Source organism: Bos grunniens, chromosome 5, assembly GCF_055505025.1.
Source record: "Bos grunniens cultivar Pamir isolate PY7600 chromosome 5, Bosgru_T2T1.0, whole genome shotgun sequence".
Lineage (NCBI taxonomy): Eukaryota > Metazoa > Chordata > Mammalia > Artiodactyla > Bovidae > Bos > Bos grunniens.
Genome location: NC_141169.1, coordinates 111,092,943 through 111,119,597, shown reverse-complemented (window position 1 = coordinate 111,119,597; position 26,655 = coordinate 111,092,943). Strand labels below are relative to the sequence as shown.

The following is a 26,655-nucleotide window of genomic DNA, read 5'->3' as shown; positions in this document are numbered from 1 at the left end:
CCTTGTCCCCCATCCCCTCTGATTTATGAAAGGTCAGAGGGCATCATGGCTAAAGGGCCCCTTCCTCGCATCCCTCATTAACCCTTCGGACACAATGATCCCTTCTCTGGGAGGTGGTGAGTGGGGGGCGTGTGTCATGCACAACACTTCCTGGAGCTGCCTGGCCATGGTGCAGGGGGAGGAGGAGCAGACTCCAAGATGCCTTCAGGCCACGGGCTTCATCTGGAGTCACAGCCTCACTGATGGAGGCCTTCTTCTTAGTGACCCCCAGAGGTGTGACCAGAGCCACAACTGGATCTACAAGATGGCGACGCAGGCTGCTTCCTGAGCCGTGCTTTCAGGGCAAAAGATTTGTTCTCCAATGTCCTAGTGGGTGCTGAGTCCCTCCCTAGATGTTGGGGTGTGAGAATAAGCCAGACATAGTTCCTAATTTGGGAAAGCACAGGTTGATGGGTGTGGGGGAGCCCAGGGAAGTGGGGGAGCCCAGGGAAGGAAAATCAGGGGAGAGTTCTGGCAGGAGGTAATGTTTGAGCTGAGGAGGCAGCACCAGCAAGACAGTCCCCAAAAGTGGTCAGGAATTACATATCCTGCTCTACCACTTGACCACAACGTCTTCATCAGCAACTTGGAGACAAGAAAAATATCCACCTCAAAGGATACTTGGAAAGATGAACTGCTACAAATAAGATGCTTAGAAAAGAGCCTGGCATGTAGTTAAATTTCAATAGGTGTGACCATTATTATTACAGTTGATGGTGGTGATGGTACGGTGCTCACAGCCACCCTGAGCTTCATAACATGGTCGTATAGATGGGCAGATGAGGCTGGAACTCCCCTTGGATCATAGCTAGTGCTTACAGACCCAGGATTCCAACCCAAGTTTCCATACTCCAAACCCAGGAATCCTGCTTACTCAACTGGTTTGGGATGGACACTCAAATTAGGAATCTGGGATTATGGGACAAAAAAGTGCTTAATGACCTATTTGGGAGTTAATCTCAAAATGAACTTCAGCCTGTCTTCCCTCAATAAAAAAAAAAAAAAAAGTCGCATGGAATCCTCTTAGTCCCTTCACATTTAAGCCCAAACTGGAAGAAGGAAAATGCATAAGAAAGTCTCCTATTCACCCACCTCTCACCTCTGCTAAGCAGGGGTCTCTTGATAACACTCTGATCATTCCTGCCCCCCACAAACCATCCCCACCATCCCCGCTGGGGCCCCAGGCTCCTTATGTGAGCATTGACTATTCCTCCAGCAGAAGAAAGCCATGTTAATAATAATCACTAAACACCAATCCTTTAGGAAATAAGATTAGCTCTACCTTCAAAACATATTCAGAATGCCCAGTCTCACTTCTATTCTACATTGTACTGGAAGAGCTAGCCAGTGCAATAGAGCAAGAAAATGAAATAAAAAGCATATAGGTTGGAAGAAGCAACACTATCTTTATTCATAGGCAACAGAATCATCTCTATAGAAAATCCTAAATAATCTACAGAAAAAGCCTACTATAAAAAGTTAGTGAGTTTAGCAAGGTTGCAAAATACATCAATATACAAAACAAACCAACTATATTTTTATATACTCGTAAAACAGTAGAAGTTTTAAGATTTTCCATGTCATTTAAAATAAAAGTATAAAATGTGAAATAGGGATAAATTCATATTATAAATTCATGATATAATAACGCTTAAGAAGTAGAGAAGACCTGACCTAGGGAACTTCATACAATGGTGTTTTCACTAGACACTGTAAAGCAAGAGACAAAAGCAACTGTTTACAAATACTATATATTAGTTGGTGAATTTATTTTTTACAAGGCATGGGTTAGCAATTCTAAGACTGTTTTATATGTTCACTGTTTGAACAAATAGGTAAATATGCTATAGATAATAAGAGCTCTATTTCTGTGTGTTAGAGAAACAAATTACAAATAAGTAATAGGAAAAGCCTAGAATAAGCCCTGTTGTGCTCGAAAGTGAAAGTGAAAGTCGCTCAGTCGTGTCCGATTCTTTGCAACCCCATAGACTATACAGTCCATGGAATTCTTCAGGCCAGAATACTGGAGTGGGTAGCCTTTCCCTTCTCCAGAGGAAGACGGGATCTCCAACCCAGGGATCGACCCCAGGTCTCCTGTCCAGGTCATGCTGGAAGTAGAGCTTAATTTCCATCTCCTCAGCTGTCAGCCAGACTTGGTGACTCACTTCTAACAGATAGAGTAAGAAAATGGAAAACAGTATCCCTATGATGGAAGAGCCTGGCAAACACAACCTTAACCAAGGAGTCAAAGTTGACATTACCATTAACAAGCCGTATCAATATCATGTTATTCCTAATGCAAGGGGCTTTCCAGATGGCGCTAGTGGGAAAGAAACTACCTGCCAGTGCAAGAGATATGAGACAAGGCTTTGATCACTGGCTCAGGAAGATCTTCTGGAGAAGGACATGGAAACCCACTCCAGTGTTCTTGCCTGGAGAATTCCATGGACAGAGGAGTCTGGGGAGCTACAGTCTGTAGGGTCACAAAGAGTCAGACACAACAGAAATGACTTAGCGTGCACATACGCCTAATATGATGTGATGAGAAGGGGACCTCCCCATGTCGTGTTTTTCTCCAAAATTCATACTTTCAGATTAATAACGAGAAAATGTCAGAAATAGCCAAATTGAGGGACATTCTACAGAATGTCTGACCAGTATTCTTCAAAAATGTTGAGGTCATGAAAGATTCCTGAGAAATTGTCACAGATGGGACAAGACTAAGGAGACACGACAATTAAATGCAATGTGGGATCCTGACTTGGATCTTGGAAAAAAAAACAGGCATTAGAGGAAACTGGATGAAGGATATACAGGGGCTCTTTGTACTGTCTTTACAACTGTTCTGTAAGTTTAAAATTATTTCAAACTAAAAAGTTTTTTAATCATATCATTTAATATAGCATAAAATACAAAATGCTTAGGGATAAATCGGACAAAATGTGAAATCTATAAAACATTGTTGAGAGACATTAGAGAAGACATAAATGGAGAAATATAACACATTCATGGATTAAAAGTCTCAATATTATTATAATATCAGTTCCCCCCCAAAATTGCTCTATAGATTTATTTAAATCCTAACAAAAATCCCAACAAGCTATTTTGGAGAAATTAACAAGATGATTCTAAAATTTATATGGAAATTCAAAAAGAACAAAGTCAGAAGAATTTTACAGCCTAATCTCAAGACTTATTATAAGGCTACAGTAGTCAAGACAGTGTGGTATTAGCATAAAGAAAAACATGAACGGGAAAAATAGAAAGCTCAAGAACAGACCCAAACATATGGTCAACTGGTTTTCAACAAAGTGCAAAAGACGAGTCATCAGGGAAGGGAGAGTCTTTTCCACAAATGGTACTCAAACAATTGAATAGCCGTTTGCAGAAGAAAAACAAAAGCCTCAATACCTCCGAACAGATCACTGTAAAACTTCTAGAAGAAAATATAGGAGAAAATCTTGAGGACCCTAGTCAGGCAAAGATTTCCTAGATACAGCGTTAAATACACAACCCATAAGAAAAAAATGGTAAATTGGATTTCTTCAAAATTTAAAAATGTTGCCCTTCTAAAGATACCTTTACAGGCCAAAAACTTGGAGAAAAATATTTGCAAGTTGTATAACTAACAAAGAACTGTAATTAGAATAAATGAAGAGCACTCCAAACTCAATAAAAAGAAAATAAACCCCATTTTTTAAATGGGCAAAAGATTTGAAGAGACACTTCACCAAAGAAGATATACAGATGGCAAATAAGTACATGAAAAGAAGTTCATGATTCATCACTAGGGAAATGCAAATTAAAGTCACTACACATTTATTAGATGGCTAAAATTATCATTTGAAAAACTGACCAGGGGGACTTCCCTCCTTGGTGGTCTAGTAGCTAAGACTCCCATGCTCCCAGTGCAGGGAGCCCAGGTTCAATTCTTGGTCAAGGAACTAGATCTGAAATGCCTCAACTAAGACCTGGCGTGGCCAATAAATAATTTTTTCAAAAAACTGACCAGGGACTTCCCTGGTGGTCCAGTGGTTAAGAATCTGCCTTCCAAGGCAGGGGACACAGGTTTGATCTAACGCAGAGGACGCAAGTCAGGAAACTAAGATCCCACGTGCCTCAGGGCAACTAAGCTTCATGCCACTGCTATGGAGCCCAGGCACGCTAGAGCCTGTGGTCTGCAACTAGAGAAACCCCACGTGCATTGCAATGAAGACCCAGAGCAGCCAACTTTAAAAATTTTTTTAATTAAAAAAAAAAGACTGACCATACCAAGTCTGCGGAGGAAGTCGAACTCTCATACTCTGCCAGGGAGAATGTAAAACGGTACAACCACCTTGGAAAATGGTTTGATGGTTTCTTAAAAAGTTAAATATACACCTTGCACACAAACCAGACATTCCACTCCTAGTATTTACCTACTAGAAATGGAAACACATGTACACAAGGACTTTACATGAATGTTCACAGTAGCTTTATTTGTAATAGACAAAATCTGGAAACAGCTCAAACGTCCATCAACAGGTGAACGGATAAACAAACTGTGGTCTATACATACAATGGAATATTCTTCAGTAATAAAAAGGATAAGCTGTCGATACACACAGTGACATGGATAAACTCAAAACAATTAAGTTGAGTGAATGAAGCCAAGCCAAAAAAAAAAAAAGAGAGTATATGACTCCATTTACATACAACTCTAAAAATACAAATTAATCTACAGGGACAGAAGCAGATCATGGTTGCCTGGAGATAGGGTGGAAATGGAGGAAAGGATGACCAAGGGACAGAAAGAAAGTTTTGTGGGTGATGAATATATTATTTTCTTTCTTTAAAGGACCAGGACAAAATTTTATTTTGCTACATCAGGTCTTCACGGCACGAGGGCTCATCCCTGCAGCACTCGGCTTAGTTACCGGGCAGAAGGAGTAGGGCACAGGCCCTAAGGTGGGGAGAGCGCCTGAGCACTGGAGGGACAGGAGCAGCGAGTGAGGAGGTCTGAGACCAGCCTGAGGGGCCAGGCAGAAGCAGGGGGCCGGTGAGGAAGCCGCTGAGGGAAGCCAGAGGACAGGAGGTGGACCCAGTGAGGCTGACCAGGGACAGGACCTAGGCCCGCTGTGTTGGAAGGCGAGTCCCCAGGTATGCTATTTTCTTGACTGTGGTGATGGTTTCACACGTGTATACGGATGTGTCAAAACTCACCAACGTGCACATTTTAAACACGTGCAGTTTATTGTATGTTAGCGTTAGTCGCTCAGTCGTGTCCGACTCTTTGCAATCCCATAGACTGCAGCCCACCAGGCTCCTCTGACCATGAGATTCTCCAGGCAAGAATACCAGAGTGGGTTGCCATGCCCTCCTCCAGGGGATCTTCCCAACCCAGGGATGAAACCCAGGTCTTTTGCATTACAGGTGGATTCTTTACCCTCTGAGCCTGGGAAGCCCATTGTATGTTAGCTACACCTCAATAAAGATGTTAAAACACAGTGATTTTTAAAAAGGGAAAACAAACACAGCCAGGAATCTGCCTGTCCTCTGATTTACCTGTGCCCTGACTGCTCCTTCTGTCTGGAATGTTCTTTCCGGAGACCCCTATGTTCAACTACCCCGGAAACCTCAGGCCTTCACTCAGTGAGGCCCGCCTTAATGGCCCTGCTTAAAGCTATGGGCCACCCTTCCCCCTACTTGTGACACCCCTTTCTCCTTATCAAACTATATAGAAGTCACTTATTTGGGGCTTTGTTTGTTTCCCTCAACTGGAGTTTGTGCTTTTGGTATAGTTCCCTGATTTAATCTGAGGATCCCAAGTAGGTGTTCCATAGATGTTTGTTAAAGGAATGTTTATTACATTCCAGGAGCTCTAAGTGCTTTTCATAGATCATAGTGACCTCCAGAAGTGGTGCTATAATTCTCCCCACTTTACAGATGGGAAAACTGAGGCACAGGGAGGTGAAGCATGCCCAGAGTTACTCCAGAGCTTTGCTATTAAGCCAGTGCTCTGTCATCTCCTCCCCAGTGGCCGGCTCACCAGGTCACAGCTTCTGGTCACACCTGACAGCTACAACCTGATTCCTCCCAACCACGCCAGCGGCCCCGCCCCCACCCCAATTCCAGAAGTTGAACCAGATCTTACAACAACAACAACAACAATCAGAACCCTTCCTGGTTTCCTCTTGGTGTTCTCTCTGCCTTGGTCCAAGAGGAACGTGAGGGAGAGTAGAAGGGTCCAGAAAAATAAATGGCTTGGGACTTCCCTGGTGGTCTAGGAGGTAAGACTGTGCTTCTACTGCAGTGGGCGGGAGTTCGATCCCTGGTCAGGGAACGAAGATCCTATATGCCTCGTGGTATGGCAAATAAATGAGCAAATAAATAACTGCAAGCTCTTCATAAGATTAAAAAAAACAAAACAAAACAAATGTCTTCATTAGAAAGGGGGCAGGGCCCTGCAGGTAAGTGGAGTGCACACAGGCCACCCTCTGAGTGGGGCTCAATCCTGCCCACAGGTCACGGGGAGCCGACAGGGCTGTAATTCTCAAAGTCCTCAGGACAGAAATTGGCCTCGGCTAGAACTAGTCTCCCTCTGCCCCTCATTCAGGCAGTCGTGAGTTCACTATTCAGCAAGTATTTACAGGCCCTGTGTGCACGGTCTCTGGAAGGCGCAGAGGGCCTTGGGCCCACGTTCTTGGGAACCAGAGGACCCATGGCAGCAGCTCTGCCCTTTGCCCCCAGCCAGGACCCCCGGGAGGCATCGCCCCCACCCTCCTCTTGCGGTTGTGGAAGCAGGGTTGGGAGGCACCGGGGCTGCCCCACAGTTTGAGCTGGGTCTGACCCCGCCTCCCCACTCTGACCACCGGGTTCTCCAGCTTCCTCCTTCTCTGCTACCCTGGCTCCTGCACCTCTCCCACCTCGTCTGAGCCCCGGGCCTTCCTCTTTCCTGCTCATCTTCACGAGTCAGTACTCCAGTCCCTGCAGCTGGGTGCCCCTCCTGCCCGGCAGCCACCCTGCCCGCTCTTCAGGGCCTGACCTGTCCCGCGCCTGCTCCCCTCCACCTGCCACCCCCTCAGGAGGTGCCCCCCACCCAGGTGCAGTCCAGCACAGGTGCTGTCAGGGGACCCTGTGAGGAAGGGGTCGGGGGGGGGCACCTACCGAAGACACAGTCCCTGCTGTGATATTGCTCCAGGTCCCGGGGTGCCTGGTGCTGGGTGCTGGACCTCAAGTCAGGATTCAGGTTCAAGGACCCAAGCTGCTGCTTCCCACTGGTGACCTCAGACGTATCCTTGGCCCTCTCCGAACCGCTCTGTTTAATTCACTGAAAAATGGAGCACTTGTGACTGGTAAAATCCAAGTTCCTTCCAGATTTTTCGAGCCCTCGGTCTTCCCCGAAGACTTTTAGGCTGCCTGTCTCCATCCTCTGCGCTCCAGCAGCCCTTCCCCTGGCCACTCCTGTAGAAACCGGGTGCCCCACCTGGCACTGTGATCAGTTCTGCATGCGAATATGCTCGTGCCCCATGGGCCCTGGAAGTGGCTGCTTAGGAATTCCCGGACTGCCCTCAGCACAAGGCCCTGAGCCTGTGGGTGCCCACTCACAACAATCTTTTATTTTTAATGCCAGACTTTTCTCCTTCAGTCACAACAACCCTGTGTAGTTGTTATGAGTCTCTTTCATAAAAAATGAAGATTTGGGGACATCCCTGGTGGTCCAGTGGCTAAGGCTGTGCATTCTCAGTGCAGGTGGCCGGGTTCGATCCCTGGTCTGGGATCTAGATCCTGCATGCTGCAACTAAGACCCAGCTCAGCCAGGTAAGTAAATTACTTTTAAAAAATTTTTTAATGAAGATTTAGGAACTTCCCTGATAGTCCAGTGGTTAAGTATCTGCCTTCCAATGCAGGGGACACAGGTTCGATCCCTGGGCAGGGAGCTAAGATCCTACATGCCGAGGTGCAGCTAAACCTGCCCACCACAGCTAGAGAGAAGCCCACGCCCACCACAACTAGAGAGAAGCCCACGCCCACCACAACTAGAGAGAAGCCCACGCTCTGCAGCTACTGAGCCCGTGCACTACAGTGAAAGGTCTTGAGTGATGCAACTATGAGTCAATGCAGTCAAATAAGTAAATTTTTTTTTAAATTTTAAATGAAGATTTGAAATTTTAAGGGACTCAGTGGTCACACATCCAACAAGTGTCAGAATCAGGATTCCAACTCAGTTCTATTGGCCTCTGGAGTTCAAACGTTTAAATATCTATAGTGTATATTTGTTTGCTGATGGTGAAGGCATACCAAGAAAACACAGATGACCAAGGTTTGCAACCTTATGATCTGACAAAGTTAAATTTAGGTCAAAGACCATTAAAAATGATGAGAAAGTAGACTTTACAAAGCTAACACTAAACACAATAAAGATATAAAAATATAAATATTTATGTACCAAATAACATAGTGTCAACATCTGTAAAATGGAAACTATAGAAGATGCAAAGAGAAATTGAAGTATGCTAAGAATAAGGGGGACTTCCCTGGCAGGTCCAATTAAGACTCCACACTTCCATCACAATGGGCAGAGGTTTGACCCCTGGTAGGACGAAGCAGCCTGGTAGGCTGCTGTCCAGGAGGTCACTAAGAGTCAGGCACAACTGAGCGACTTCACTTTCACTTTTCACTTTCATGCATTGGAGAAGGAAATGGCAACCCACTCCAGTATTCTTGCCTGGAGAATCCCAGGGACAGAGGAGCCTAGTGGGCTGCTGTCTATGGGGTCGCACAGAGTTGGACACGACTGAAGCGACTTAGCAGCAGCAGCAGCAGGGGAATTAAAATCCCAAGTGCCATGCAGCCAAAAAATAATTTATAAATTAAATTTAAAAATAAAGTGAAAGGGTAAATGTATATTAAAAAAAAAAAAAAACAAAGTATAGGGAACTTGATCCAGCTTCTCTCAGTCTCTGACAGATGCAGTGAGCAAAAAGTTGTTTTTCTAGAACAGCTTGCTGTCCGTGAAGTTGATGGAAACCCAAACACTCAGAGCCTCGTGGTACAGAGCTTAACCCCAAACATCAACCTTGTCCTCCACCTAGAGACGAGCCCATCTACTGTGCACTGAACTGCTCAGGCAGACAGACACACAGGAACATTCAGATGTACACTTAGTCGCACACATTTATACCAAACTGTTACCACTCTCTGAAGGATGGAATTAAGAGTGAGTTTTACTTTCTTATTTTTGCTTCTCTATATTTTCTAGTTTGTCTGTATATCATTTACATGTGGGCTTTTCTTTTCCTTTTTGACATTTTTTAAAATTCAGGGCACATAGGACTATGGTTAGTTGAAGGATCACACAATGCAGATTTCCGTTAAGAGAAGCCCACCTCCTCTCATGGGGATTCAGCCAGGAGATACACCATGAAAATGTCAGACCCACAGAAGTCTGGGAGACTAGCAGGTGCTGGTATAACACCTGTTTCTAGCATCTTTCATTCCAATCACTGCCTGATTACTTCTCAAATCTCTCCTCCTCTTCTCTCCCCATCTTGACCCTGCCCAGCAAAGTCCTCATCTTTCACCAGGATTAACACCTCAGCCTTCCAACTGGCCTTCCTGCCTCTATTCTCTTCTAGCACCTCCATCTCCTCCACACAGCATGCATCTTTCATGATGCTTTGAGAGTGAACTTTAAAAAACACTCTAGGGACTTCTCTGATGGTCCAGTGATTAAGAATCTGCCTGCCAATGTAGGGGACATGGGTTTGATCCCTGGTCCAGGAACTGAGATCCCATATGCTGCAGGGCAACTAAGCCCATGGGCCACGACTATTTAGCCCAAGCACTGCCACTACTGAGCCTGCGTCTGCCAACTACTGAAGCCCATGTGCCCTGGAGCCCGTGCTCTGTAACAGGAGAAGGCACCGCAGTCAGCAGCCCACGCACCATAACTAGAGAAGGCCTGTGCACGGCAACAAAGACCTAACACAGCCAAAAAAAGAAGTCTGACCACGTCACCACCCCTCCTCCTTCCTAAACACTCTCCTTGGCTCCCATTGTCCTCCAGATAAAGTGTCCTGCCAACCTTCCTAGTGCCACTCTGGACCTCCGCTTGTCCACCGTACCCTAAAACCAAAACATCTCGGTCTTCTCCCAAATTCTTCACATGCTTTCCTTTGCAGCTTTGCTCATGCAGCTCCTTCAGTTACCATTAGGCTGCTTTTCCCTCTGTTCAACCCCTCTTCTCTCTTTCAGGTTTGCCCCAAATATCAATACTCCCACTGAGAAGTCCTCCTTGATTGCCCCAGACAGTCAGACAGCTCCCTTTGCTGAGCACCCTCAAGGGCACATGGGCTTCAGTAGTTGGCATATGCAGGCTCAGTAGTGGCAGTGCTTGGGCTAAATAGTCGTGGCCCATGGGCTTAGTTGCCCTGCAGCATATGGGATCTCAGTTCCTGGACCAGGGATCAAACCCATGTCCCCTACATTGGCAGGCAGATTCTTAATCACTGGACCATCAGAGAAGTCCCCAGAGTGTTTTTTAAAGTTCACTCTCAATTCCTGGTGTGTAGAATCATTTCATCAGACCCTCGTCGGTACCAGACTGATCCCACAGCATAATCAAACACATTAAAATGTATTCATGTTACATACTAAATATAATCATTTGGCTTTAAACAAGTTTTTAAAGGATGTTTGTAATTCTTCATTTGAAATTTTGATTAATTTCCCCATTTTTTTTGGTTCTTTACATAATTTGAAGCTGGTGATTTTTTTCTTTAGCTCTCAAACATTTTATGGGTTGATAAAAAGCCTTCCGGGTCCTTCCCTGGCCATCCAGTGGTTAAGACTCCACACTGCCAATGCAGGGGGCGTGGGTTTGAGCCCTGGTCAGGGAACTAGGATGCCAATGCTACAGAGTGCAGCAAAAAAAAAAAACTAGAAAGAAAAAAAGCCTTTCCTCCCAATAGTTAAGATGATTCCCCGCCCAGTGCTACCCATGTATCGGGTGCAGTGAATTAGGTGTTCATCTACCTATGTCCTTCTCAGGACTATGAAGCTCAGTGTCAACACAGTGCCTAATTTCTCTCTGTAAGGCCAGCAGCCAGAAGTACAGAGCAGGCACTCAGGCACTGTCCACAGAATGGGTAAATTTATGAACTCCCCTAAAAATCTATCTTTCGTCTCTATGAATCTAAGACAACGCAACCTGCATTTACTTCTGTACCTGTCAACTATATTTTTATAACATATTTCTGTAATTTATATCCATTCTCTCCAAAGACCTCTGTTCACATCACACCGTGTGAGTGTCCAGCATGCATGCCCTTGAGAGCCTGCACATGTTACCTCTCTGGATCCTCAGGACGACTCTGTGACATAGATCCTATTATCCCCATTTGACAGATAAAGAAACTGAGGCTCAGAGCAGGGAGCTGGTTTGCAAGTAGGAGCTTGCAGAGTGAGGCCATGAACTCAGGACTGTCTGACTCACTGTCCTCAACATCCCTCCCCACCCCTCGCTCGCTGGCCACAGGGCCCACCGTCGCTCCTTACTCACTCCACGTCCATCACTGTGCCTCCAGGCAAGCTGCAGACCTTGCCTCCAGCTATACACTTCATCCCGCCACTGGAGAGGTTGTCTCAACCATCACCCACTTCAATCCCATAGACCTTTCCTGAGTACATGAGCTGAGCACCAGGCTGAGAACTAGAACTAAAATAATGAATGCCATTAGTACTCAGCACCATGCCTAATACTCAGGAAAGGTCTATGGGATTGAATGAGTGATGGTCAAGGAGCTGTGAGCTCCTCACAGGGACTGAGCCCAGAGCAGAGACAGTGGGACGTCATCTGCCTGCCCTTCCCTTTGAGGATGTTGGAGAATGTCACCTTCAAACACCGGGCCCACCTCCCAGGCTGGGCAGGGAACTCCTGGGTTGCCCCACCTGCCCTACCAGTCGAGTCTGTCCCTCTGGAAGGGGCCTCAGTGCAGCAGCCTCTGGACCCTAGACCACTAGACAGGGTTTTCAGAAGAGTACAGGGACAGGCCTGGCCACTTGCTGCCCTCCTCCCTGGACCTCTAGGCCAGCGGGGCCCCAAGAGGCCCTCCTGAGAACCTCCCAAATATGGAGCACTTCACAGTTTGCAAAAGGCACCCCCTCCTTTCCTTCAGTTGACCCTCTCTCCATCCCAGCTAGGGGTAAGGAATTTTCCAGGCCCCCTTGGCTCCTCAAGGCAGAGTTGGGGCCAGGACCCAGAAGTCCAGACTCCAGCCCAGCGCAGAGGGGCCTGGGAGCTCTGTTCAGCTCTCAGTCCCTCAGAAAGACCTCTTTCCTGAACCTCCATTTCCCACCTCTACCATAAGAGGATCTGACTGGACAACTAAGATCCCTTCAGCTTCAACATGCCCAGAGGCTACCACGGTGAGGAGGCTGGCCCTGTTACAGAGGAGAGACAGAGGCCCAGAGCATTCCAGAGCTCCCACAGCGGCCGCACACTCTGTCCCCGCACCTGGCTATCAGGCGGAGAGGCACCAAGTTCCAGCAGGACCCGCAGGGTGAGTCACCAGGTGTGGAAATGATGCTGGCACCAGGAGCCTCGGGGGCTGGGAACCTCACCCCCACTGAAACCACAGCCCAGGAGCGGCGACCATGGGATTCCTAAGACTCACCCAAGAAGATGCACGCAGCCTGCCTGGAGTGGATTTCAGCCAAGGGCAGTGGATGTCGCCAGACCGCCAAAAATAATGATAATCACAATACAAACAACAACAGCACTCAGCAGCCTCTATTGTGTCAGGCGCTGTACACCTGTTACCTTCTCTCACTTCACAACAGAGCTGTCAGGTGAGTGTTACAGGACCCCATTTACAGACGAGACCCCCCCAGGCTCGAGAGACTAAGGAGCTCCGCCCCCGTCACACAAGGAGGAAGCAGGTCCCCTGCTCTGATGCCCCGAACCTCACAACTGCTGCCTAGTGGCCTGGGAGGCGGAGTGGGGTCAGGGCACTGGACTGAGAGATACGTGACCCAGGGGGCAGGCAGGGGTCTGACCTGGACCTTCCCCAAGGCCCTTCCTCGGGCCATGACACTCAGGACGCCTCGGAGGCCTGCAGGCCCATGGGCCACGGGCTGAGGCTGGCAGAGAGCGGGGAGGCTGCAGCCTTGTGGTGACTTAAGTGCCCCGGTGCCCTCCACAAGCACGCGGCCAAAGGTGCCTGCTGTCACCAGGCAGGAATGTGTCCAAACGGGACCCGGAGCCAGGCCACAGGACCCCGGGACAGAGGGGACCACTCGGGAGCCCAGGCTGGCACTCCACGGCACCGGCCACGGGGCTCTTCCCAGATGGAAGGCCGCACCAGGGACCCTCAGGCAGATGCGGGCGTGGACCGGGGCTGCCCGGAGAGCAGGCCCGAAGGCCCGCCCCGACAGGCCCATGGCCCGGGCTGAGCTCCAGGGCTCGAGGGAGACAGTCACGTGGGGGTACAGGGTACAGCCATTCTGGGAGAGGGAAGACAGAAGGAGCAGACGCTTGGCGAGGGAAGGTGGAGCAGGGTGTGTGGGGGAGGTCTCCAGGCTGAGGGGCACATCTGTGACGAAAAGCAGGACTTCATCTTAGGGCGGTGGACCCTCCCACCAGGGCCGGCTCTGGTTCCCAGCCGGACCTTGCTGCCCTTCCTCTGACATCTCTGCCTCAGGCCTCATCTCCACCCCCCCCACCCACCCCAACTCCTTTACTCTCTCTCTCTCCCTTGCATTCCTCTGGGAGCCGATCAGGGCTTGAATGACACCCCAGATGACTCTTTGCTATTAATTCCCACACACAGAATGGGCCCCTTGTTCTCCTCTCCCGGAGGAATAGCCGTGGCCAAAGCCATCCCAAGAGTCTCTGACTTAACCCTTCTCCTGGCTGCTCCTCTGCATGTCCCCACACCCAGGGCCAGGGGGCCGGGAGGGGGTGGGGTGCAGAAAGGGTGTCGAGGAGAAACAAGGGCTCCTACAGCCCACAGCTCCTGGAAAGACATCCCCATGATGGGAGAGCAGGGCCACCTCAACCTTCCCGGGGGAGCTTGACCCCAGCCCCTCCCCTGAGGGCTCTTGCCAGACCCTGGTGGGCAGAAGGCCTTTCCACCGAAGTGTGGGAGGTCCAGGGTCTATGGCCTCCACTCTGGGGCCAGCCTGATGTCTCGGTCCCCAGAGAGGCTCCTTCAAGGGGCAGCTGGAAGGCATGCGCCCTTGGCCCCGCCCTGGCCTCGAGGGGGTTAACAGGACTAGAGGCCAGACGCCACCTGTCCTGGCAGGTCACTGAGGAGAGACAAGAGGTGCCCGTGGCCTCTTTTGATCCTCCAAGCCTGGAGGACAGGGAGGAACTGGTCTGTTGAGTCAAAACTCACCATCTCTTCCTTTCCTGTTCCTACCCTACCCCCACCCCTACCAGTTTAGACAATGAGTGGGAAACACTGCGCCAGCCATCGAGGCCAGCCCTCACTGCCCAGATGGGGAAACTAAGGCCCAGAGGGAGGAGACCATGGTCCCATCCCTCTGGAAGTCCGTGGCACAGCCTTGTCCCCAAGTCTCTGGCTTCTGGACCAAGACACTGTTCCCTTCCCCATTCCCCTCCATTTCCACCTTCCACCATCCCACTGCCGCTGTCCCAATTCCATGGGCCTGCTGCGTGACCTTAAGCAAATCAGCTTGACTCTCTGGGCGCTGGAAAACTAACACACAAAGGGATCCAAACACCAGCTCTGCCACCAGTATCTGCAACCTTTGCCTCCTGCCCCAGGATCAGGTACAAATCCTTGGGTCTAACTCAATGAGGATGGCACCAGGAAGGCCCGAACTCATCAACTCATCCTCCAGCCCCATCTCCCACCAGTCCACCTCCCAGACTCGGTGCAGTGGGGGCAAGGGTGAAGGGCCCTAGAGGCAGTGGTGGTGACTCTGGAAACAAGAGGGAGACAGTCCTAGCACAGGCCTGAGGGAGCAGCAGGGGGCCCAGGGCACAGCGGTGGACCCGGCGAGGTGGTGTGGAGCCAGGTGCGGAGGACCCTGAAGGTCGGGACAGGAGGCCCTGCACCCTCAGCCTCAAGAGCTGCTCTGTACAAATCTCAGCCTCTCTAAGTTGCTTGTCCCCATCTTTCTCATTTTCCCAGGACCCTCTGACCCCTGGCAACAACACCCTCCCCACCCTACCCCCACACACACCTCCTGGTACAGGGACAGAGCAGGTGAGGGATGGTGGGGAAAGATGAGAAATAGACAGAGAGAAAGATGAGCATCTGAGAGCAGGGCCAGGTGCTAGAGAGAGAGAGCCGCCCAGCTGAGGACAGACAAGATGCCAGCGGGGCAGAGAGAGCCAGAAAGGCAAGGACACTGAGACACAACCACCACCTTTGGGGTCAAAATGACGGAGCCTCCCAGAGAGGGGTCTGCAGATGGAAAGAGGAAAAACCGGAAGTAGTGGAGGAAGAGAAGGTAATCCAGGCAGACTGTGGTGTTGGAGAAGACTCTGGAGAGTCCCTTGGACAGCTAGGAGATCCAACCAGTCCATCCTAAAGGAAATCAGTCCTGAATAGTCATTGGAAGGACTGATGCTGAAGCTGAAGCTCCAATACTTTGGCCACCTGATGTGAAGAACTGACTCCTTGGAAAAGGCCCCGATGCTGGGAAAGATTGAAGGCAGGAGGAGAAGGGGATGACAGAGGATGAGATGATTGGATGGCATCACCTACTCAATGGACATGAGTTTGAGTAAACTCCAGGAGTTGGTGATGGACAGGGAGGCCTAGTGTGCTGCAGTCCATCGGGTCGCAAGGAGTTGGACACGACTGAGCGACTGAACTGAACTGAAATGAATGGAGGGAGAGAAGGAAATCCAGGCAGACAGAAAAACAGGGCCATGGATGAGGCAGTAGAAGAGAAAAGGGGGAAAAGCGAAGGTCAGGAGGAAACAGAGAGGCTGAGGGGGTGGGGACATGGGCTGCCCTGGCTGCACTGCTCAGGCCCCTCCCAGGCTCCTCTGCATTTCCCACAGGCCCACGAAGCCCCCTTGGGCCGCCGTAGCCTGCACACCTCCAGTGCTCCAGCGCCACACAGGAGGACTCGGCCCTTGGCTTCCAAGGGCCCAAGCCATGCCTGCTCAGGACACAGCAGGGAGGAGGGCACCATGGAAGTCCAGGGGCCCAGCCTGACCAAGAGGCAGGAGCTTTGAGGTTGAGGATGGGGGCCTCCGAGACCCTCTATTCTAATAGTTCCCCCACCAGCTACAGCATAATCACAGTGGAGCTTTGAAAAAGAAATCCCACCCAAATCTACGGCTCAAATTAGGACCTGGGAATCAGTATTTAGAACAAGCTTGCCGATGAGCTTTGGGCCACACTGACAGATGTGGGTGAGGCTGGTGGTCAGAGCTGGGCTGTGCCCCACCCAAGGTCACACCGCAGTTCCCTGCAGAGCCAGGCCTCACAGTGAGGCCTCTCAGGTCCCAGCCCAGGGGCCGGAGGGTGGTCCACACAGTGCCAGGCGCACAGGAGGGCTTAAAGCGGGCAGGGCCGTCTCCCTTTCCCTCTGTCCCACTACCCTCAGGGACCCGGATCCAGCTCTCCAGGGGCAGCCAGGGCAGTCAAAGAGCCAGAAATCAAATGGGGAGGGGGAAGGAAGGCTTTGGGCCAGAATGGGGTTTCTCTCCCCCATTTCCCCACCCCCATCCCCCTAGTGCCAAGGCCTGGGGCTGCCAGCTCCAGCCAGAGATGGGGGTGGAGGGTGGGGCAGGAGAGAGGAGGGGAAGACCCGGGGCTTCCTGTCCCCCCGCACACACACACACCCCTGGTTTTTTCCCTCAGCCTCCTTGGGCTCAGGGCTGGGTCCCCTGGGGCGGTGGTGTCTGAAGCTGACAGAGCTGCCCTGTCCTTCCTGCCTGCTGGGGGAAGGGGTGGAGCTGGCGGGGGAGCTGGCTCAGATGCCCTGTTCCCTCCTCCCCTTCCCTAGGTCCTCAGGGGCTTGGTGTCCGACTATCCCTGATAGTCTAGCCCTGATAGATCTAGTCCTGATAGATAGGTGTCTAGACTATCCAGCCTATCCCTCCAGGTGCCCTGCATTCCGAAAGGAGGGAGAGCACTGGACTGGAATCAAGACACACGCTTGCATCACTCGAGAGACCCTGGGCAGGTCTCCCACTCTGATCCTCGGCCTCCCTGCTCTCCTCTAATCCTCCCCCATTCCCGTCTTCTCCATGAGGCTGTGTGTGTTCATTCATTCATTCATTCATCAGGCCCCTCTGGCGTGCCTGGCGCTCAGCTGATCCCCAGAGGTTCGTGAAGCTGACATCCTTGTGGGAGGAGAAACAATACCAGGGATTTCCTGGAGATCTGGTGGTTAGGGCTCCTTGCTTTCACTGCAGAGGGTCCAGGTTCGACCCCTGGTCAGGGAACTAAAAATCCCACAAGCCACACAGGGCAGACAAAAAAAAAAAGAATGACTAATCCCACAATAAATGTATAATCGTAAGTTGTCGTGAATAGTATAAAAGAAAAGGCTGAGGGGTTGTTAGAAAGAGTAGTGGACCCTGGAGGATTGGGGCAGGGACTCTGCAGACTTTAGGTTGAGCCAAAGAAGAAGCCAGCAAGGTGACAGTGGAAGTGAGTTCAGGGAAGGAAGAGCATTTGTGGGGACTTGGAGGCCTGAGTTGAGGAAAGCAGAGGATGGACACTCTGGCTGGAGTCTTGGGGTGAAAGTGGGGCAGGTCATGCCAGACCAGGCTAAAGATTTGGGATTTTCTCAGAGGCGTAAGAAGAAAATACTCATTTGATCTGTCTGTAATCTAAGATTTTATTTCCCTGCGTGCATGTGTGTCTGTGGCATTTGTGTGTTTTAGAACCAATGAATGAGGAACTTCCCCAGTGGTCTGGTGGCTAAGACTCCACACTCCCAAATCAGGGGGCCCAGGTTCGATCCTTGATTCAGGAACTAGATCCCACATGCTGCAGGTAAGGATTCGAATGCTACAACTGAAGATCCCAAGGGCCGAAACTAAGACCCAGCACAGCCTAATAAATACATTAAAATAAATATTTTTTAAACCATTAGTCATAAAATAAAAATAAGTAAATTGGGATTCCTCAAAAATTAAAAAAAAAAAATTAAGAAGAACAAATGAATGAACTGCTGACTGTGGAGAGTGAACCATGGGTCCTGCCCCCTAAGGGCTAACGAGATGCTATGACTGGACCAGTGGACCGGTTCTCTGGGGAAAGGAGAAGCAGGGCAGGGCTCTCAATGGATTCTCTCCCTGGTCAATGAGATTCAACTAGCACACTCTGAGCACCCGCTGTGTGCTTACATGCCCAGCCCTTAGCAGATGCCTCAGGGAGAAAAAAAAAAAAAACCAGATGTGGGCATTTTCCTATACAACCTCCATATCCCCAAATCTGAAAGTCCCCCCAGAGATCTTAGAGGCCAGCTCTCTCATTGGACAGATGAAGTAATGAGAGAGCCCAGAGAGGGCGACTGACCTGCCCCAGGTCACACAGCAAGAGTCGAGACCGGGGCAGAATTGGGAGCAGCTTCTCCCACAGCCCGTGCTAAAGGTGCTGAGCTACTAAGACTTCTGCTCAGGGTTCTAGCCCAGAACAGGAGACTTTCAAAGTCTGACTTCTCAACCTGCCACCTGGATACAAAAATCCCCATGCCTGGCAGCCTTAAGGATATATTATACTTCCTGCTTGAATCAATGCACCCCAGGGCTGTGCCAAGTCCTTTGCTCTTATTGCAGTAAATGCAACTCTTGACCCTAGGAAGGGAAGAGATTTTCCTCGGTGCATTATATCCAAGGCATTATTCCACCCAACATGACTGTGAAACTTCTGGACATCAACTGACACTGGAGATAGGACTAGAGAAGGCCATGCCCACGCCAGCCTTCATTCTCAAGCACCATGCGAAACACCTGCCAGTCCTCGTCTCTCTCATTTTTGCATTCCCATGAGGTAGGCAGTGCTACGCTCATTTGGGGGCTTCCCTGGTGGCTCAGAGGGTAAAGGATCTGCCTGAAATGCAGGAGACCTGGGTTCGATCCCAGAGTTGGGAAGATCCCCTGGTTTACAGAAGTACAGATTGAGGCACAGGAAGATAATGTGACTGGCCTGATCCCACTGCTGGTTAGCAGTGGATTTGAACTCTGGTCTCTTTGGTTCTGAGTCTCAATCTTATTGGGCTTTCCTGGTGGCTCAGCAGTAAAGAATCCACCTGCAATTCAGGAGACACAGGAGACACGGGTTTGATCCCTGGGTCAAGAAGATCCCCTGGTTAGGAAATGGCAACCCACTCCAGTATTCTTGCCTGGGAAATCCCATGGACAGAGGAGCCTGGAGGGCTACAGTCCATGTAGTCGCAAAGAGTTGGATGCAACTGAGCGACTAAGCCCACACGCACACTCACGCTCATCATCACTCAGCTCCATTTCTCATTATAAAGTGACATCAACAAAGAAGGCATGATAAGAAGGCAATCTTATCATGGGGAGGCCCCGTAGAGTGCACACACGAACACTAAAATCCCACTGGCTCATCCATTTTCACTTTCAGGGGCCAGAGATAAACTCGCCAGATGAGAGATACACTCACAGCACAAACCTCCAATGGGCATCTGGCTCCATTCACACCCAGTCCAGTCTCCTGCTCTTTGGCAGCCACAGCCTGGGCCATTTCCTAGATGACAGAGTGAAATGACAGGGACTCTGGAATGGGAAGACCTAGTTATTCCAGTCACCTCCTAAACTGGGAAACCTGGATAAGCCCCTCCCCTCAAGTTGTCCAGAGCATCAACCCCCTCCAGGGACAACACCAAGGGTCCCACGTGATAAGGTCACCCTCCGTACCCCCCCACCCATCCTTTCTTTCCTCCATCATCACCACTCTCTTCAGCCTCACGCAAACCTGCACCACATCTTCTAAAAGGTGTGTGAGCAAGTCTGCACGAGTGAAAAACTCCCAGCTTGTTCACAAGCTCCCTGAACACGAGCTGAGCACTCGCCCCACTTTATCACCCTACCGACAGCAGAGGGTGGGTCTTCAGGAAACCTGGGGCCAAAAGTCCTGACCAAGCGGTCAAGCTTCAAGACCAAATAGTTCTGTGATCTAGGCCAACCACTTCCCTTTCTGCTTTTGTCCAATGGGATGACGATCCTGCCGATGGGAGGACATCGGACAACTGCACTTGGGCAGGACAAGAAGCAGTGACTCCTGTCAAACCCAAGGTCAACCGACAGCCACCCTCTGAGGCAGAGCCGGAGATGCTAATAACAATAGCGGCCATTTACTGAGCCCCGTCATGTGCCAGGCACTGTCCTAAGTGTTTACATACATTAACTGGTTTAATCCTCATCCTGACCTGGAAGGAAACAGATTCAGAGACATTAGGTCATTTGCCAAGGACACACCGCTAGTAAGTGGGTGCAGGGAGGGGCAGGATTTGAACTCACAGCTGCCTGACTCAAGAGCACCACACCAGTGCTCCCGTGTCTGTTCATCAAGTCATCACTTGCCTCACTCTGCACCTCTGTGCACCAGGCGTCCTGGAGGAAGGTGAGAAAGCCTCAGCCCACAGGTCTGCACCCCACAGGGATGATGTCCTGCTGGCAAGGTGACCAAGGCAGGACACAGGGGAGGCTCCAGGCCTTGGCCAACAGGCAAGGTGCTCTGTGGGCAGGACTTGGCCTGCTGGGTTCGGGTCACACAGGGGGATGGCGAGGGGGCGGAGAGTAGATACAGCTGCAGCTTAGGTCAAGTGCAGGGGCAGGGAGACAGCGGGTGGTGGAGCTCTGTGGGATTGAGGACTGTGCCCTAAGGGGCGCCCAGGCTCCTCACGGGGGCACCTGCACCTTCTTCTTGACTCTTAAGAGAAAGGAAGGAAGAGAGAAAAGGCCCAGAGTCAGAGGAAAGGACTTAGGAAAATGAATGAACGATTCAATCTCCATCTCATCCGCAAGGAGAAGGGTGAGGAGGAAGAGGAGTTGGGGTATGCATTTTAAACAAAGTTCCATCTCTTCATTATAGCAGTTAGAGCTTTTCACACCCTCAAAGGCCCTGCCTCTCTACAAAGAAAAAGTGGAAAGCAGTGTTTCCCAAACTCAGTTGCCCACAAAACTTGTCTTTTCAAGAGAAGCTGATCAATGCCTGGGGAACACGGAGCGCCCTGAGGCACCACCTTGGAAACACTGGGTCAGGCATTGGCCTCTAATTTTGAAATATAATTCACGGGCTACTGAATCTGGAAATGGCCTTGGAGATAAGCTAGCTGCCCCCACATTCTATAGGTGGGGAAACTGAGGCCTAGAGAGGGTAGAAAGTGGCCGAGGCAACCCCGTGGCCCACAGCCCTGCTGGGATTTGACTGCCCCAACCCTGCTTGGCCGCGGAGGACCGTGGCCATGCCAGGGTTCCGGGTTTCTATGCAGGTCTCTCATCAAACTCTGAGCTCCTCAAAGCCAGGTCTGGCCTCCACCACCACCTCCCTACCCCAGCTCCTGGCCCAACGCCCTACACAGAGGGTACGTTCACAAAAGTTCACCACAGCGTGAGCGGTTCGGGGAGACACCAGGAAGGGCTTTCCGGCAGCTGGGCTTGGATGGCAGGAACGAGCAGCTCTGAGGGCTTCTAAGAAGAGGGCAGAGGCCAGCTGCCCCGAGGCAGCCCTGGGCACTGGCCCCAGCTTCCTTGTTCCCGGAGTGGGCGGGCTTGGGAGGGCAAGGAGGACACAGGCCCCAGGAGCTGCCTTCCTGGCCCAGGTCCGCGACCCTCAGCTTGGACCAAAAACAAGGGCCGGCGAGAACCCTTGTCAGGACAGGCCTGGAATGCCGTCCTTCCCTCCGCCACCCCCACCCGTGCTCAGGCTTCCACCTCCAGGTAGCCGCTCCGGTCCACCCCAGCTTTCCCCATCTTTTGCTCCCAACTTGGGTGACACGTCCACTCAGGGAAGATTCCCTGAAGTTATGCTGGGGCCTGGAGGGGCCGAGACCAAGAGGAAGGCATGTCCCTGCCCTCAGGGGGGCCTCCCAGGAGGAGGTGGAGATCAGCCTGGATGCCAGGCTGTGCAGTGAGGGGGTGAGGCAGCTATGGAGCCATCACCCTCTCCTCCGCGGGAAAGGAATACAGGAAAAGAATTCCAAGCGAGGCGTGTCCCGAAGAGAGGGCCTCTGAGCTGGGCTGCCAACAGCGACGAGGGGGAGGGAAAGCACAGAGCCAGTGCAAAGGCCTCGGGGAGGGGTGGGGGGTGCAGGAGGCAGGAAGCTATGCCTGGGGTCTGGCGGTGGCAGAGCAGAGTGGTCAGAGGCTGGGCTGGAGGGGAAACTGTGGGTACCAGGCCGGGCCTTCCCATCATTAGCTGCGTGAGCTTGGGCTGATCACTGAACGTCTTTGAGCCTCAGTTTCCTTCCCAGAAGGAGAATAAGGATGGCACCTGAGTAGGGAGAACTGTTGAGGGTCCCAGGACAGGGGTGTCCACGGTGGGGCCGGTCCAGGGGGCTCTGGAAGTGTGGTCTTCACTGTCGAGGGGCCACCAGCAGGGGAGGCCCACCCATGAAGCACTTGTCACACTGCCCTGGTCTGACTCTGGGATTCAACAGGCAGATTACAAACTCCTGACTCTAATCCACAGTCACTGCTCTGTAAACACCTGTGCACCTGAATTGATGTCAACAGCACCCCCACCTCCCAGTCTCTAAACTATTTTTTCTAATTATCATTTATTGAGCACTTACTCTGCACCTTGGACAGCAAGGAGATCAAACCAGTCCATCCTAAAGGAAATCAACCCTGAATAGTCATCGGGAGGACTGATGCTGAAGCTGATGCGCCAATACTTTGGCCACCTGATGCGAAGAGCTGACTCCTTGGAAAAGACCCTGATGGTGGGAAAGATTGAAAGCAGGAGGAGAAGGGGACGACAGAGGATGAGATACTTGGATGGCCTCACCGACTTGATGGACATGAGTTTGAGCAAGCTCCAGGAGATGGTGATGGACAGGGAAGCCAGGCATTCATGGGGTCGCAAAGAGTCGGACACGACTCAGCAACTCAACAACAACTCTGCACCAAACATTCAGAGTGTGTGTATTCTTTTTGTTTTTTATTTTGGCCGCGCAGCATGTCTTGCGGGATCTTAGTTCCTCAAACAGGGTTCGAACCCAAGACTTCAACAGTGAAATAGCCACGTTCTAACCACTGGCCCACCAGGGAATTCCTTGCATACTCTTTTTTTTTATAACACTTTTTCTATTTATTTAAATTTGTATCTATAAAAGATGATGAATATTCACAAAGCTTAACTGTAATAATCATTTCTTGATGTATGTAAGTCAAATCATTATGCTATCAACCTTAAACTTACACAGTACTGTATGTCAATTAGATTTCAGTGAAACTGGAAGAAAAACTTAAAAAAAAAATGAACATTTAACCTATTCAAAAAGCTCTGTGCCTGTGTATTCTTATTTAATTCTCCCATCCACTTGGGATATAGTGATATATAAAATGCTCAACATCTTATACAAGCAAAAACCAAGTGTGAGAGGTTAACAGCATAATCTGCCCAAGGCCATATGGATAGGAGTGGCAGGGTTTCGTGACTCCAAGACCAGTGTTCTTTCCACTGTACCTGAACCGCGAAGAACATGTCTGACCAGAGGTAGGGGACCTCCCACCGCCCGCCTCCCTCCCCACCATACACTCTCCCAGGCTAAGCTTCTGTCTGAGTATTGTACCCTTGACCCTGACCTGTGCCCCTCAGCCCTCCCCCTTCCCAATGCACAGCCCCTCCCCCGACACACCCCACAACTCCCCGAACACCTCAGGGTCACTGCACTCTGGCCTCCAGCTCAGGGGTCCAGAGCCCAGCCCCCTCCCTTCTTCGGGGAGATTTTGGGTTCTGCAGGGGGTAACCACAGCCTCAGGGTTCCAGAGACCCCAGTCAGGGAGAGCAAGTCCTCCCAGGGCACTGCAAAAAGCAAACACTTCTGGACCCCCATGCCCAGAAATTCAGAATTAGCCAGTCTGTAGGGGACCCAGGCTTCAGTGTTTCTTTAAGATGCCACAGTGACCCTAAAGTGCAGCAAGATTTAGAAGCAATGCTCGAGGCGATTGCTGGGAGCTGGTCAGAAAGCGGGAGCAGGGCTCAGGCCTGAAGAAGGAGTGAACGGACAAGCTGAACCATGCGGGTCTCATCCTCATGGTGCCTGGAGGTGCTAAAGGGCCTTCCTGCTTGGCCCCAGCTCAGCTGAACAGCAGATTTCCCATCACATCTCACCTGGGGATCTGGGAGGCGGGTGGGGGGACGTAACCAATGCCCCAGAGGACAGATGAGGGACTGGGACCTTCCACAAAGTTGGACCAGTGCCCCCCAGGAGAGGGCTCGGGAGCTAAGGGGTTAAGGGTCACCGCCGACCCAAAGCAGCTCCAACAGGCAGAGTCATCAGTGGGCTTTACATCTGATGGACAGAATTTCATTTGCTCTGTTCCTCTCAGGGGCCCATCTCAGGAGTAAATCTGGCACCAGCTCCACAGAACCCAGGTTGGATCCCAGAAAAACCCTGCCAGTCCCGAAAGGCCTCCGCCCAGGGAAGCCAGCCTGAACCTTACCATTATACCCTCCCTTCTGGGGAGAGAGAACAGGCTTCAGAGTTCCCCAGCACCACACCTCTCCCAGGATGGGTATATGTGGGACTGGGGGGCGAGGTGTGGTGAGGGGTCACCAGCATTCCTGGGGGAGGGTCAGGAATGAGAGGGCAAGGACCCCTCCCATCCCCAGCGGGGAAAAGAGCAGAAGGGGGCGCTGGCCACCAGGCTGGTTCTGCCAAGGACAGAGGCCCCGTGTCCTCATCGTCCTCCTCCAGGAACCCTCCCCCTCTCCAAACCCCCTGCTCTCCAGGGATGAATACAGGGCCTGCACCTTCCCCTGCTGGGGAAAGCTGGGCCCCAGGGGCCTGCAACAGATGGAGGGGATCAAGAGTTGCCAGCATGGTGGGCAGTGTGTTCACAGCACAGTGTACGCCCCCAGCCACAGCCCTGAGCATCTGACAGCACTCCCCCCGGCCCCGCACCCCTGCAGGCCCTCCTTCCTCACCCAGCACCTCTCAGCAGAGAGCCCAGTACAGCACTTGGAAACAGGAACAGAGGGAGAGAGACAGAGACAGAAACAGAGGGAGCGGAAGAGAGAAGACTCTTCTGTCCAGCCTGGCTTCTCTGCAGACCCAGAGCGCCCACCGCCACCCCCACCCCCATCCTGGCACAGCTGGGCCAAGGGGGTGGGGGTAAGGGAGGAGGCAGGCAGTCGAAAGGGGAGTCGTGGGACCCCACACCTGGCTTCTTACCCTCTGTAACCACCCCTCCCCACCCCAAGGGGGTCTCAGGCCAAGTCACGGATGCCACAGACACCACACCTCCTCAAGAGGAGGAACCAAGGGCTGGAAGGATGAGCAGGGACCCACCGGGATCGAGGGATGCCAGGCAGACGGGCAGCGGGCGGGCCGCAGCAGGTGTCGGAGACTGCTGCGGGCAGCCGGACACAACCGACTGGATGCTCGTCCCTCCGTCCCTCTGTCCATCCAGGGCGGCTCCTCTCTGGGCGGCTCTGAGGCCGGGCGGGCGCTGTTAAAAAGCTTTTTATGTGTGTGTGTGTTAATCACATGATTGCCGTTCACCTGTATTTCGAACAAAGACAGCTCACTGTTTCAAGGCCCCGAACAAGAGTCTGGGCACAGGGAAGAGAAGGGAGGCGGGGGGAGGAGGGTTGGCAGCGCCGGGGGTGGCGTCGAGGAAAACTGGGGGGAGATTGTCCAAGGCCGGCGAGCGAGAGAAAGAGAAAACCCTTATCAAACTCCTAATTCACTGGGCTCCGAGGCCCCAGACACACTGGCCCGATTGTCTGGCTGGTTGTGTGTGCGAGCATGTGTGTGTGTGTGTGTTCCAGTGTCCGCTCCCCCCACCCCCAACATGCCTTCGCCTCGTGTGACTACCTCATTGTGTCCCATTACCCACCCCCTCCAACCCCCTTGGCCTTTCCCAAGCACGAGGCCTTGCCTGGACCCCCTTTCCAGCCCCGCTCCAGACGCGACTCCCTTGGGCTGGGCCCGGGGCCTCGCCCAGCCGCTGAGGAGCTCAGAACCGTCCATGGTCATCATCGCTGCCCCAGCTCCATCTGTCCTCCTCACACACCCGCACCTCTGCCTCAGCACCCACCTTTTGAGAAGAGAGAGGGGCTGTGGTCTTAGAGGCCTGTGAAAGCCTTAGATGATGGGCAGGGCAAAAAAATGAAGGAGTCACCCCGCTGAGGGGAGTGGCGTTGAGTAGAGAAGTGGGCAGAGAGGAAGAAGACTCCTCACCCTTTCTCCGGGTGGGGGAGTGGGGGGTGGCTTGACAACCAGGACTGGGACTCCCCCTACCAGGGTGGAGGGAGTTGGGTCCCAGGAAATAGGGCCCCAGAAGCTTTTCAGACCTACTTGAAGAGGACCCCAGCCCAGTGCGGGCCCAGCCTCCCGCACACTTTAGCCTTTCTCTCTCGAGCCAGCCCAGGCCTTGCGGTGCTGGGTGTCCGGTGAGAGGAGACTGGGGGTGAAGCCGGGGCATCTGCACTGGGCAGG

At 51.6% G+C, this 26,655-nt stretch overlaps 1 long non-coding RNA gene across 2 annotated transcripts; it reads right to left on the bottom strand.

Moving 5' to 3' along the window:
• Positions 1-4,490: 4,490 nt before the first annotated feature.
• Positions 4,491-25,735, bottom strand: LOC147373055 (uncharacterized). Of its 2 annotated transcripts, none has more exons than XR_015164498.1 (3): positions 25,504-25,735; positions 7,186-7,348; positions 4,491-6,421 (listed from the first exon to the last, which is right to left on the bottom strand). It is a non-coding gene; the product is annotated as an uncharacterized LOC147373055 (long non-coding RNA). The 2 variants fall into 2 exon arrangements; XR_015164499.1 differs by having other exon boundaries at positions 4,491-6,377.
• Between the last annotated feature and the right edge of the window lie 920 nt (positions 25,736-26,655).